At 35.8% G+C, this 14,619-nt stretch overlaps 1 protein-coding gene across 1 annotated transcript in view; it reads left to right on the top strand.

Annotated features, from left to right (window-relative positions):
* The first annotated feature begins 1,034 nt into the window (after positions 1-1,034).
* The window catches only part of LOC5576018 (glycine receptor subunit alpha-3), a 32,938-nt gene continuing 19,353 nt past the window's right edge, over positions 1,035-14,619 (top strand). Inside the window, exon 1 of the mRNA XM_021852483.1 lies at positions 1,035-1,362. The gene's annotated coding sequence lies outside the window, so the exon portion shown is untranslated. The remainder of the gene's footprint in view (positions 1,363-14,619) is intronic.

Consider the following 14,619-nt stretch of genomic DNA (forward strand, 5'->3'; position numbering starts at 1 on the left):
TTGCGCTCAAAAAAGCTTTAAACTTTTAAAATCGGTTGAAAAATGGCAGAGATGTTGACAAAAATGATGTGCGTGCGGCTCTGGTGAACCCAAACTTTTGCACGATTTGCATCATACTGAGGGGTGAATCCAAACTTTTGCACGATGACTTGACTGTTTCATTGATTTTGAATACTTTTCAGATTTTCCCGCCAACATTTTGTGGGGTCTCTTCAAAGAATATAAGATTACGATTCTAATGACACTTTGATTTAAAATTTTGGTCGACCCAATGCTGAGGAAATTAGATATGATCTTTCATTGTGTTTTTTGAAAAATGTCACAACTTTAAGTATAAATTTAGTATACAAAATCAAAAAAATGGTTTTGGAAAAATACATACGAAGTAAGAATAACTCTTTGCCTTTCGAATGCGGCTTGAAGAGTTTCAATTGGACGTGTAATCACAGAGATATGGACAGAACACTTTTGCATGTTTTTGAGGGGGTGAACCCAAACTTTTGCACGGGAGTGTAAATCTCGGTAAAAATTGAGAAACCGAGATTCGCACAGCCGAGCTCATAAAAAAAGTCTAAGTGTGAAGTTTTTGAGAAAATTTTGAATAAATAAAAATTTTAGGCGTTTTTGAACAAAAAAGATAGATGTCCTGTAATCGTTGAAAATTAATCCAGAATAAGCTTTAAAGATAATAAGACCATTTAAGGCAAACATAATGTTGGTCAGGATTGACTCAAATTACTCCTGTGTACCGTGGTGGGGTGGCAAAGAATGTTCTTGCTTTTGGCTTGCCAACCCCACTCGCTACCCATCGATCCCGCAATTCAAGATGGTGGGGTGGCGTGGGGTTGGCTTCTTTGAGCCATCATCAACAGCAGTGGCACTCCGGGAACGAACAACAATGAGGATCAAGGACGCGTCGCATCAACCTCAGCATCATCATCGTCGTCATCAACCGGCAATCTTCACCCAAGACGCGCAACCAGAATCTATTTAAACCCACTCCCGGCCCATCCAGCTGCTTAGTTATAATTTTAAACTCGCTCGCGTCGGATCGGGAAACAACGGGAACAAGACACGAACCTGGTTTGGATCAAATGGAAGACGCTGTGTGACTCTTGGATTAACTTATTATGCAGTGAAACGTTGGTGCATTAATGGATATTTTAGGAAACTTACCAATCTGCAGCACTGATTGGAATTGAAAAATCGCAGTGGATATGATTCAAATCGTTTGAAAATCGGGTGATAGTGAAAGATTCAATGAGTGATCGAATCGCTAGTTAGTGAAACACATTGCACCACTTGGTCTGGATTAACTGGCATATCAACTGTTCAAAAATCAACGGGAAAATTTAACAATCTGTAAGTTACACAAAAATTAGAGAAACTTTCGAGGTTTGGGATCGCCGAAAATAAAGATATCTGGAAAAGTTTTCCTTGCTTGCTGATTCAAAACCACTCCATGCTCATATAAGACAGAAAACTATAAAAGAACTTCAAATAATGGTAAAAAAAACCTTTTATGGTTCGAATATCTTGGAAGTTCTCCAATGTTGACCGGTGTAATTAGAAGAGGGCTTCAAACGTATCATTTTTTTATAACTATGACGAATTGGAACGAATCTATGATCTTTGACATATTTCAAACCAAAATTCTTGTTGCTCTGTTACTTGGAGGTTATTGAAGATTTTTAGCTAAATAGTTTCTCAATGATCCACAGGGAAGGGCCTAACTAAAAATGAGCCAAATTCAATCATCCGAATCACATCATTTATGACAATTTTTGATATACATCCATACTAGTGCTAGTGATAAATTCTAGGTAATAAACCGGACATAACAAATTAACATATTGATAAAATATTGAATGGCAAGTCTTCGATGCCATTATGGTAACATCCAATGATGTAAAGGGTAGAATTCAGTCAAAAATGTTTTCGTAATGGAAATTTGTTTCATTTCCTTCACACAGAGAAAATCTAGTTTCTTGTCTAGTTATTTTTATTGCAACCAGATTTATTAGAAAATTCAATAATTTTGATTTGGAGTTTCAAAAAAAGGTTTTTTCGTTTCCTCTGTAATTTGAGAAAAATTTAAATTATAGATTCAAAAAAGAATATTTGTTTTATTCGCAAACAAGATTTTATTGTACTTAAAAAATATATTGTGAAATTCACAAAACGCCGTTGCATAACGCACATACAAGCTCACTATGTAAATGTATGCATAAGTTTTCAATAGTTGTCCTATTTTGCAGTAGTCATTGTTATCGTTTTGACGAAAATTAAGTGCTGTGCTGCTGAACGATTTTTTGGTAAAACAATAATTACTTCGGCATTAATTTTAATATTGATCTCAACTTACGTTTCAGAAAAAAAAATGCAACCAGCCTTCGAAAAATTTGAAACAGTTCTTCCACGTAGTGAGCATGAAACATGTGTTTCACAGATCTCAGGATCCTGACCACTTAGAAAGATAGCGTCTTCGACAAAGTTGTTCGGTAACGCAAGCACTATCATTATTTGAGCTAATTGATTCAAAATTTTGCCACTGGGCGGCGCTAGTGAGTATAAAACATTTGTTCGCAAATATCTCAGGAGCCTGATCACTTAGAAAGATGGCGTTTTCGGCAGAGTTGTTCAGTAGCTTAAATTCTTTCTTTGTTAAATCCTTAAAGTTCAAGATTTTGTATAATAATGATAGTCTCTGAGCTTCTAAACAACTTTGCCAAAGGTGCCTGTCTAAAAAGTCAAGATCCTGCAGTATCCACAAAACAAAAATTTCATGCTCATTAGCGCCGCCTGGTGTCAAAATGTCTTATTTCTTGGCTCAAATAATGATAGCCCTTGAGCTACTGAACTGCTTTGCCGAAAACACTATGTTTCTAAGTGGTCAGGCTCCTGAGATATCTGCAAACAAAAGTTTCATGCTCACTAGCGCCGCCTAGTGGCAAAATTTTGAATCAACTAGCTCGAACAATGATAGTCCTTAACTTACTAAACAACTTTATCTGCAAAACAAAAGTATAACTTCCATACTGCCACCTAGAGGTCGAATTCCGTATTGAATGAGGTACTATCAGATATCTCTTCACCTCCAGGACAACTTTACTAAAGACCCCAAGTTTCTATACCACCTGGATTTTGAGATATATCTATATTAAAAACTGTGGTTTACTCGAACCGTTCATTATTATGCGACTTTCATGTACCTTTGTTGATTTTACTGTATTATAAAGGGCCATAATGTACCTAAAACTGTCGAGTATTCCTCTTAAGAAGATTTTTGAAGAATATATTTTGATTTGGTGTCGATAGATTTCTTTGTTGCAAAATGATAGCATATAGGGTAACGGTCGTATTTTGGACCCCCTAAGGAAGTCATTTTAGTTTTTTGTCCCAATTGATTAATTGCACAGCGTAACTAATTCAAAGAACATGCCAAAATGGAGAGAAAAACTTCCTCTACGAGATAAAAATGCCCATTCGGTCATGTAGGATCGAAAAAACGTCGAAAATAATTGAATTGGGAAGCCATGTTTTTCATTATTTTGGACACACCAATACATTTTGGACCCTCAAAGTATATATGTTGGACCCCCGGCATTTTTTATCGTTTGGCGACAAAGTCCACGACACTGGATGTATAATTTGCTTGCCCATAATCGAATGCCAATGGAAAATCGAAGAAATTCTAGATTCAGGAATTCAGAAATTTGATAAAAGTATTTGTTTACATTTGGAAAATTTCTGACGGCTTCAATTTCGGTGTGTAACGTGTTATAACGGTTGCATGGATGAACCGATTAAATTAAATTAATTTCAGACAAAATAAACCCCTTTTCTATGTACCAACGGTTGATGCAAGTGCGGCTTAGTCCTATATTTCCAAATGGCATGCGAATTGAGTTGGTCTTTCGATTCAAACTGGGAAATTTTCAGGAAAATGGCTCAGGGGGTCCAAAATATATTGGTTACCCTAAATCACAACTGTTGTACAAAGGTTAATAATATCGAACGAAAGCAAATGTTTTGGAAATACATAATATCATGAATAAAGATTATATTTCTTACTAATATGCAATAATTTTAAATTGAATTACAGTCAACTTTCCCTTGCTCGATATTGAGTAAGAGAACCACAGTAAATGTTAGTTTTCATGGCCAACTCGATAGTCCCTTGAATCGCAGTAACACTGGTTTTGTTATCTATAACTCGATACTTCGCTTAGTCGATGATCGTCGAGTTCTTGAGATTTGACGGTTTTTTAATCAAATTTGATTGGCATAATCAGTAATACAAATATTTTTAGATAAAAAACAATTTTTTGGTTTAAATGAAATTCTTGTATATTTTATAATATATTTTTTTATTTGCATCCAGGGTAGAAAAACCGTTTTTGGCCATACGCCAGTCGTAACCTTAGTGGATTATACACAGTTTCAAATGATTCTATACCATTACCCGGAATACCATTACCCGGAATGCAATTTACCGGAAGACCATTTACCGGAATGTATCATTACCCAGAAAAACCATTTACCGGAATGCACCATCTACCGGAATGCACCATTACCCGGAAAGCCAATGTAGAAATCAAGACCAACATTTATTTAAAACTATTGTTTTCTTAGGCCCCGAACGTCGCAGCTAATATGTGAATAGTGCGCTGTGTTCATAAAAATCGTGAGAATGCAGCGCCACACTAAAAAACTGATTTCAAAATGCAGCAAGTTAAGGCGCGTCGCGAGGCTCACTGGCGCGATCCGGTTTGGTGGCGGTGCGACAATATAAAATTTGTATTCTCTTTCATTGTTGCTCAGCACAAATTATGGCACGCTAACCATGGACATTCTCGACTCCCTCGGTTTCCATTAACACTTTTTCAAAAGACATCTCCAAACAGCTATGGACCAAATATGTTGTTCTTCTTGCCGGCGATACGATTCAACTGGGACAAAACCTGCTTCTCAGCTATTCTAGGAACATTTGTACAGGGGGGGGGGGCAAATAAAATATTTATGTCAGTCTTATACATATTTGAAAAACGCCTTACAAATAAGGTAGGGTACATTTGAGTAAATAGAAAATCTCAGCATTTAAAATTGTTTGGAGTTATGATGGTTTCTTCTTCCCTTAAGTTTAAACAGTTTAGAATCCAATTTTAATATTGTATCAAAATATAAAAAAACACTTATCTTGCGAGGAAGCGAGATGTAACAGTGCAATTCACTTCCCAGCTTGATGGTTTGAGGAAAGCTAAAAACAAAAATCAAGACGAAAACTAAGAGTGCCTTGCTGATTAAAAGTAGGGACACTATTCGCTATTGTGACGTCCGTCTCTGGATTCCGAAATATTGAACCTCAATAGATTTACTTTTCCTTTGAATTTTCTTGATTGTGATATTTATCTGTACCCCGAATTCAATTACAGGGTAATACATTAGAAAGAACAATAAGCAATCAAAAGAAGATGATTTTGGTAATTTTCGACTAAACACATTTTGCCAAAATTGCCAAGATCGGTGGAACTCTAAAGAACCGCCAACCAAATAAAGAAGGGTGAATATCAGATGACCTGAAATAGGTCATTCTAGAAAAAGGGATATACGGGGGATTTGCATTCGGTTGATTGATGTTTGTGGAAACGACATTCGGTGAATTGACATTCTGCGAAAAGTAAAACAACCAATCGCATTAAAAATTCTAATCATTGCTTATTTATTATCATTTGGATGGAGAACCGACGGTCAAATGTTAAAAGTAAAAGTCAAATGTTAAATAGTTATAGCCAAATTAAGCGCAACCTAACCACTACTTTCGTCGCCCCGCTGTATGGAGAGACAAAGTGACTTAACCACGAATCAAAACAAAACACTACTTGAGTCGATTTTACACTGGTAGAAAAACGTCGCAAGTAACTGAATAAAACGGCTTATCATTTTGTCATAAAATTTTTGTGGGAAATCATAGGAACTCCATAGTTTTTGAACGCGAGCTCATTGTATGCAAAATTTAAAGCAATATACACATCGAAAAAATGTTGAAAAGGTGATTCATTTTAAAACAGTTTTAAAAGACAGGTTGTGATTCTTCTGAATTAATTTTCTCAAAACCGTTTGGAAGTTACTTACGTCGATTTGAAAAAGTAATCGAGAATTCGTGATTCAACGCAGAACTAAACGATAAAGGTAATGCTATTCTAGAATGTCAATTAGGGTAGATGTACCAATAGTGGAGGTACTAAGCACGATTGAACTTCATTTAACCGCCTAGATTCAAGAAGCGCAGTTAATGTGCATGTTTATGTTGTAACGGGAAGTAACAACCTGAGAGAGAGGAGACAGCTCACTGACAGGTGGCATGTTTTCTAGCCTTCTTTGACTTCTTTTTTTAATTCTTGGGTAGTGCACAATGGTCAGATGAACTTATTTTGGTCAAAATCAAAATTACTTTATGTTGTTCACTACGAAAAAGGATACGAATGCAAAAAAATCAATAGCAGTTAGCCAACACACAACTATATTTAGGTATTCTTATTTTTAAAATGTGAAATCATCGAAATTCACCTAGAAATTTCAATTACCGTTACTTAAGTTTTGACGCTTTTTCACGTTCTGCCCTCCGAATGTGTTGGTTTTCCAGTGACAGTTGGTGACAGGTTCCCTTGACTTTAAGAGGCTCGCAATCTAAGCCAGCTGTCTCCTCTCTCTCAGGTAACAACCATTGACTTAATGAGAAAAATGATTTCATCGCAGTAAGCCACGGCATGTCAGTGAAAAATAATACCTCCACTATTGGTACACTGTTCCTTTAGTTGCGGTATATTTTTAATTTGTGTTCCTATAGTTGCGATATCCGTGGTTTTCTTATGGGATCCTCCACTATGGGAACACTTTACCGCAACTATTGGTACAAGTGAGAAAAATTTTAGTAATTTTAGTTAGAGATGTACCGAATAGCACTATTCGGCTTTCGGCCGAATACCGAATAGTTGAGAAATTATTATTCGGCCAAACGAATATTCGGCCGAACATTCGGCCGAATAATGACTTAATATTCGGCCGAATAAAACCGTTAATCGGTCGAATAACACCTAGTTTTTAAATAGGGATAGCTTCCACGGTGAAGAATTGATCGGAATGATCGAACTAGGTTAATACGTCGCTTTATTTCTCATCCAACTTCTGGAAGTGCTTCATATTAATTCGAGCAAATACATCGCATAGGGTCGGTGTTTCCTTAGTAGACAGTCCCCTATATTCGCACTAGTAGCTTTTTACGACCGTTTTTCTATAAATCGTTGCAAAATATTTTTTGACATGAATGTCAGGAGTTATTTATCTAAGTACCATTGATTCACAGCTCAATTTTGTTCAAGAAATGATTTTTTGCTTAAAACTCTAGCTCCCTTGCACCTATAGTACACCTACTATTCCTATAGTAGAGAAACTTTGTTTTTTTTTTTTTGAATAAACATACGATTTTGATTTTTTTGTTTTGCCTACGCCGTAAAGCTATTGGAACAGGAATTAGAAATAGGGTAAGTGTTCCCTTAGTTGTGGGTGTTCCTATAGTTGCGGTAGTGCCGTTTTCACTGATTTTATTACGTTAGCCACAGAACCGACACTGCCAATCGACGTCTTGGCTTGTTGATACACGGAATAGTCAAAAAGAGCGTTCAAATTGCTGATGAAATATCACTAAAATTGCTAAAACTGTTCTTGCTTGTACCAATAGTTGCGGTTAAGTGTTCCTATAGTGGAGGATCCCATAAGAAAACCACGGATACCGCAACTATAGGAACACAAATTAAAAATATACCGCAACTAAAGGAACAGTGTACCAATAGTGGAGGTATTATTTTTCGCTGACATGCCGAGGATTACTGCGATGAAATCATTTTTCTCATTAAGTCAATGGTCGATACTTTCCGTTACAACATTAACATGTACATTAATAACGCTTCTTGAATTTCGGCGATTAAATGAACTTCAATAGTGCTTAGTACCTCCACTATTGGTACATCTACCCTAGTGCTACTATAGTCACATGTGTTCCTATAGGCACAAGCGATAATAAATGCAAAAGTTTGAATTTTAGTTGTTTCCATATTTTCTACAAAACCAAGGTGAAAAGCACTTTCAGTTTACGTAAAAATAATGCTACAATACAATCCATGCAAAATGAGTGAAATATTGAATGGCTTGTAGGTATATTGAGCAGCATCGTAGAACGGAAAAATTCTCACATTTTTAAACATTTAGTAGCAAACTCCATCCATGGAATCCACCAAAGGGAAAATTTGATGTATTATCACTTGAATAAATTAATCGTTTTTTTTTTTTTGTTTTCCTTCGTATGAAACACAATGTTTTGTTACAATTTGTTTTATTTTGTTATTATTCGGTCACTATTCGGCCTATTCGGCCGAATAACCGATTTCATTATTCGGCAGACCGAATATTCGGCAAAATCAAAATAATCGAGATATTCGGCCCGAATATTCGGCCGGCCGAATATTCGGTACATCTCTAATTTTAGTGATATTTCATCAGTTTTAAAGCAATTTGAACGCTCTTTTCAACTATTTCGTGTATCAATAAGCCAATACGTCGATTGGCAGTGTCGGTTCTGTGGCTAATGCAATTAAATCAGTGAAAACGGCACTACCGCAACTATAGAAACACCCACAACTAAGGGAACACTTATCCTAGTGCATCCCAGTCGAAGTTGGTAGTGATAGTGAAGAAAAATCACCCAATCATTCTACAGAATAGATTTTGACAATTAAAAGCACAGGAAACCGTAAATATTAATTTAAGCTTGCAAAACTATCGCAGCATATCCCCACATTTAATCGGATGTCAAATGTGTGCCAAATGTGCCTTAGCAAAATAAACAAAAAATCTCTCAGTTGATAACTGCGGAAGTGTTTATAAGACCAGTAAACTGAGAAAAAGGCACTTCCTCAGTTGGGATGTAATGTCTGTATGGCATTACATCACAACTGTGGAAAAGCCTTTTTCTCAGATAACTGTTCTTATAAAAAGCAAAAGGATGAGCATGGACAGAAGAAAAAAAATTGTTCCTTTTCAAATCTTCCTTGAAAAAAAAAAGACAATTATCAGCTTGACCCACTTCCTTGCAGTTATTTTTACAAATATGACGCATCTCATTATGTAAAGCATATTTATGTGATTATCGGTTTAATATTCCATATTAAATAAAATGTATATCTTACTAACAAAACTTAAACTTTTAAGGGTTTATCGCATTAAATAAATCATATTGATTGATTGAAGTCTGCAATCAACTTTATTTACGATATTATACGAATAAACAATCTTAATACCACTCACAGCTTCGAAACATCAATACTGAGCATTTATATGATGAAATTGTGTATTATCCTAGCAAAACTGCAATTTTGTTTTAAAATTTGTAAAATATTTTTTCTAAGAAAATTATTCCGTTTTTGTCACGGATCCGTTTTTATCAACTGAAAATTTCCGATCGTGTTGATGAAAACGGAACATACCTGTATTGTATTTTGTTTTCTAAAAGTTTGATGTGTGTTTAAAAAAAGGTTTTAAGTGATTACAATCGAAGCTCGTTAAAACGACAATTTGTATAGCGACAAAAGCTCTCTATAGCGACATTTTTTGGTCCTTTGAAAATTATTTTGATATTATAATCATTTTCTATAGTGGCATTTCTCTATTACGACGGTCCCTTGCGATGTCGTTATAACAAGCTTCGGCACTATTTTATTTATCTGATATTGAGTAACATTGATCACCCATGAAAACAACGTTCGATAATATTGAAAATATCATTACCGTAAAACGGGGTAACTTTGATAGTTTTTTTTCGAAGAAAACTTCAATATTTATGCATGCTGTTTCAAAGAATTACTATTTATATTTTTAAAACAAGTACTGACATCCTAGTTATCGATTGCACTTGATAGATTGCTAAAAGATTTATTCTGAATGGATGTATAATTTTCGCGTAATCGAAAGTCGGTTTTCTGTTTTGGGGTAACTTTGATAATGGAATATAAATCGAACAAGATTGAATGAATTACGGAACATTTGTAGGGCGTTGCATACCTGTAGGCGTTTAACGCTATATGGAAATTTCTGACTTAGATTACAAAAATGGTCCCAGTTTGTGAAAATGGTTCTCGCTAAGAGATTTGAGACCGAATTCATGTTCTACTATAACTAGACCGTCATGGGTTAGTGACAAACTCATTATGATTTTATCAAATAGTGATCGTAGAACAGATTGTTTGTAAGCGTTGTAAAAATGCTAAAATCTTGTAAATTTTTAATATTTGCATAAATATCCTCAAATGCACTTGATTCCAACAAAAATAGCTTTGACATGAAGTGTCATACTAATACTCTTTACTTTTGCATTCGTTTTTCTTAACTGGTTGACTGAAACTTCGTTATTTCGTTTAATATATTGGGGGTCTTGCGCTATCAAAGTTACCCGCATTATCAAAGTTACCCCGTTTTACGGTACTTATTAAAATCATGGTCCCTGAAGCCGATTATGAAGGCTTACATGTTACAAACTTTTTGAAGAAAGATTCACCCCGCACCAAATGCATGATGTACAGAACGCTCATAAGACCGGTAGTCCTCTACGGGCATGAGACGTGGACTACACTGAAACAAGCGTTGAAGTTATGAGAACCATGAACAAGTTTTTAAATTTGATATTCCAATAACGATTGAGCTATCAAGAACGCTTTTTATTTGCGTTTTGGTGCCTCTCAATCCAACCGTATCGATAGCCGAGCGGTTAGCGTTCGCGCTTGACAATGGCAAGATCCTCGGTTCGATTCTGGCTTGCTGCAAGTTTTTAACCATGATATAGTAATTTTTACTGTCGAAATGGTACCATGGTAAAATCGAATGTACAAAATATTTGAAATAAATGCAAATTCAGTCTGCACAAATCAAGTGGCGTTGTGTATTTAATTTAACCTTCTAATATAGTATTTTCAACTGCAACGCTGTTCCCAGTGTATGCTCGAGGAGGACTTGCAAGCTCTTGAGGTTTTCGAACGCCGAGTGCTAATGACCAGCTTCGGCGGCGTGTGGCGGCGAAAAATGAACCACGGGCTCGCCCAACTCTACGGCGAACCCACTATCCTGAAGGTGGCTAAAGCTGGAAGGATATGCTGGGCAGGGCATTTTTCCAGAATGCTGGACAACAGACCTGTAAAGATGGTGTTCGCCATGAATCCGGTCGGAACAAGAAGGCGTGGGGCGCAGCGACCTAGGTGGATTGATCAGGTGCACCAGGACCTGGAGAGCGTGGGACGAAGACGAGGATGAAGAGAAGCGGCCATGAACCGAGTGAACTACTGTTGACGAGGTTTTATCAAGCTAATTGATGTAAAACCGAATAAATAAATAAATAAATTAAACTTTTTGAATCATTTTCAAATTAAAAACAACTTGAATTGTGCAATACGCCTAAAGGTAGACAATTTCCTAAGGAACCTCTGCACGCTTTATAATAATTTGTGAATTATGCTTAACTGAACATATTCATGAAAGTTTCGACAACGGAATCGTTTTAGGCGATGTCATTTTTTGTAAGAACCGCATTTCTCTTGCTCATATCGTTATCAGAACTCATGTGAGATATGATTCTTTGATCGTGTAATTCACAATCATGAAAATCATTTTTTTTTTTCAAAAATTGAAAAATTCACGCATGAACACTAGATTGATGCAAATTTTGAAGTTTTTGCTCCCCTATGCTTAAACGATGTCAATTATGATGAAAAAGATCCTCCCAAAATTTGAAGTGATCGGAAAAAAATTGATTGTGCACACGCTATTTGAAGTTTATATGGAAATTACTATGGAAAAGGCAAACCTTTTGTGTTCAGTCCTCTAACTGCTTGTCATAATATATTATAGAAAAGTAAACACACTCATCTCATGTGAAAATTTCCCAGCCACAACTTTGCCGAAGACCATATTTTGATTGGACGTAAGGATAATTTGTTATTTTTGATAACAAAGTCTAAATCATGCTGAGATGATCATTGAATTACTTTCAGAGCAACACTGCTTTTTTGCTGTATAACATAGTAGCCTGGATTACTTTGATCTATTCTTCACGCCAGGAGCACCACTGTTGCCTGCCGAACAGTTGGTGAAGCATGCTACATGCAAACCAACTTTATGATGATGAATAACAATTTATCCTGACGTTGTAGCTAGGAAGTTTTCACATGAGATGAGTGTGCTCACTTTTCCATAATATATTATGACGAAGAGGTAGAGGGCTGAACACATAAGATTGGCGTTTTCCATAGTAATCTCCATATAAACTTCAAATGGCGTGTGCACAGTCAAATTTCTTGCGAATCACTTCAAACTTTGGGAGGATGCTATTTACCACAATTAAAATCGTTTAAGCATAGGGGAACCAAAATTTGAAAATTTGCATCACTCTAATGAACACAGCTAAATTTCTCCGAAACCTTAATGTTTAATAACTCATGAATAGAAGGAAATAATCGACATTCATGCATTAAAAATATTTCATCGATAAATGTTGATTCTATTATTTTACGAGGAGGGCCATTACCCCGCTGATCAATGTTACCCCGGATTACGGTACATTTAATATTCTCAAAATTCAAAATTGTAACCTATAAAAAACTGCTCAAGATGCACAGTGATCTAGGCCAAAACGATAGACCAGTAGAATTGTGATATTTTTAAAAACTTTGATTGTTGTGACGGATTTTACATCCCCGACACTAGAACAAGCTACCCACCAACCCAAAACCCAAAAGATGTCAGGTAAACTATCACATAATTATCATATCATAAATTTAGTCAGAACATATTGCACACGGTGTAGAATAATGCATTTTATTTTAAATTATTGCTATGTATTACCAGCACACTATCGACAACTACTATAATCATCTTTGGCGCCATTCACAAATTACTTAACGCTTTAGGGGAGGAAAACTCAAGCGTTACGGTTCATATAGAATGTGTATTATTTTCATTAAAAAAAACTGTTAAAAAGGCCATAGAGAAGGTCCAGATATGTAATTTTTTTACGGACTTTGTAACCAGCTAAAGTCCCGCAACTTACAGGCGAAGACCAAACTCGCGCTGTACAAGACTCTAATTCTTCCGGAAGCTCTGTACGGCCACGAATCTTGGACGTTGAAAGAGGTCGACCGGAGAGCTTTTGAAGTCTTTGAGCGTAAAGTGCTGCGAACAATACTCAGCGGTGAATTGGACAATGGCATCTGGCGGCGTCGCATGAATCACGAGTTATACCAAGTCTATAATGAAATGGATATTGTTAAGGTGAATATGAATCGAAGCCAAACTTCAAATTTTCAAGAGCACAAATCTGGAGAACCCAACACCCGTTTGAGCTGAAAACTTAATCAATTAGTCACCACCAGCTAGTGACCAGAGATTTCAGCCTAAACGGGTGTTTGGTTCTCCATATTTGTGCTCTTGAAAATTTGAGGTTAGGCTTCGATTTATCTTCACATTAAGCGATTAAAACACGGCAGGCTGCGGTGGGCTGGGCATGTAGCTCGCATGTCGGAAGAACGTCAAGCTAAACTAATAAATAAACTAATAAACCTCCGTGGAAGGCCGCGCACCAGATGGATTTTTGCAGTTGAGGAGGATTTAAGGTCGCTTAACGTTCAGGGTGACTGGAAGCGATTGGCCCAGGACCGGGTCCAATGGAGAAGGCTTCTTCATTTGGCGTAGATTCAACGCAATAGCAAGGAATTGTTGCCCATCAAGTATCAAGTAAGTATGCATTACGTAGAGAATGGACGCTGCCTTTGTCTTATTTGCCTTTATTTGCCTTATAACTGATATCGATTAAATTCAAAATTTCATCAGCTATGATGATTCGGGGCAGTACTAGCAGTAACAATAATATTACTGAGAGGATTTTAATTTTTAACCCTCTAATACCCAAATTTTTATTTTCGATTTAAATATTATTTTTCGTTATCTAAAATCGTTCTAAACACGTTTTGGGCATTTATTTATTTTTATTTGCAAATTTTTTAATTTTTATTTTTGATTTTTATAATTTTTATTTTTGAACATCCCTAGCTTTTTTTATTTTTTCCTGAAGCCTTTTCTAGTTGTTGATTTTTGGCAATAATAAAAATTTAAATTTTTACGATGCTTTTAAAAACATTAAATTTTTATTTTTTTTTCGGAGCGTGTTTTATTTTCCGTGTAACTAACGAAAAAACAAGTTTGAAATTATATTAATACCACCAGGCTCTTCTTTTGTGATAGGTTGATCGTAGAAAAATATAAAAGGTACGATTTTTTATATTACACGTTAAATGAACCCCAGGCATTTGTAGGTTATATAAGAAAGCAATTTTTCAAACAATTTTTAAAAATACAAAAAAGTTTTAAAAGTCATAAAAAACTTTTCTTATATGCGTGTTATGAGTCAAGGTATAAGCCAAAAATAAAATCATTTTGATTTCCGAGCTACGAAAAAATACACAAAATTCCAAAGTGTACCCCGTCTAAAGGCGGGGTTGGGTATTAGAGGGTTAATATCGT

This window comes from Aedes aegypti, chromosome 3, assembly GCF_002204515.2.
Source record: "Aedes aegypti strain LVP_AGWG chromosome 3, AaegL5.0 Primary Assembly, whole genome shotgun sequence".
Lineage (NCBI taxonomy): Eukaryota > Metazoa > Arthropoda > Insecta > Diptera > Culicidae > Aedes > Aedes aegypti.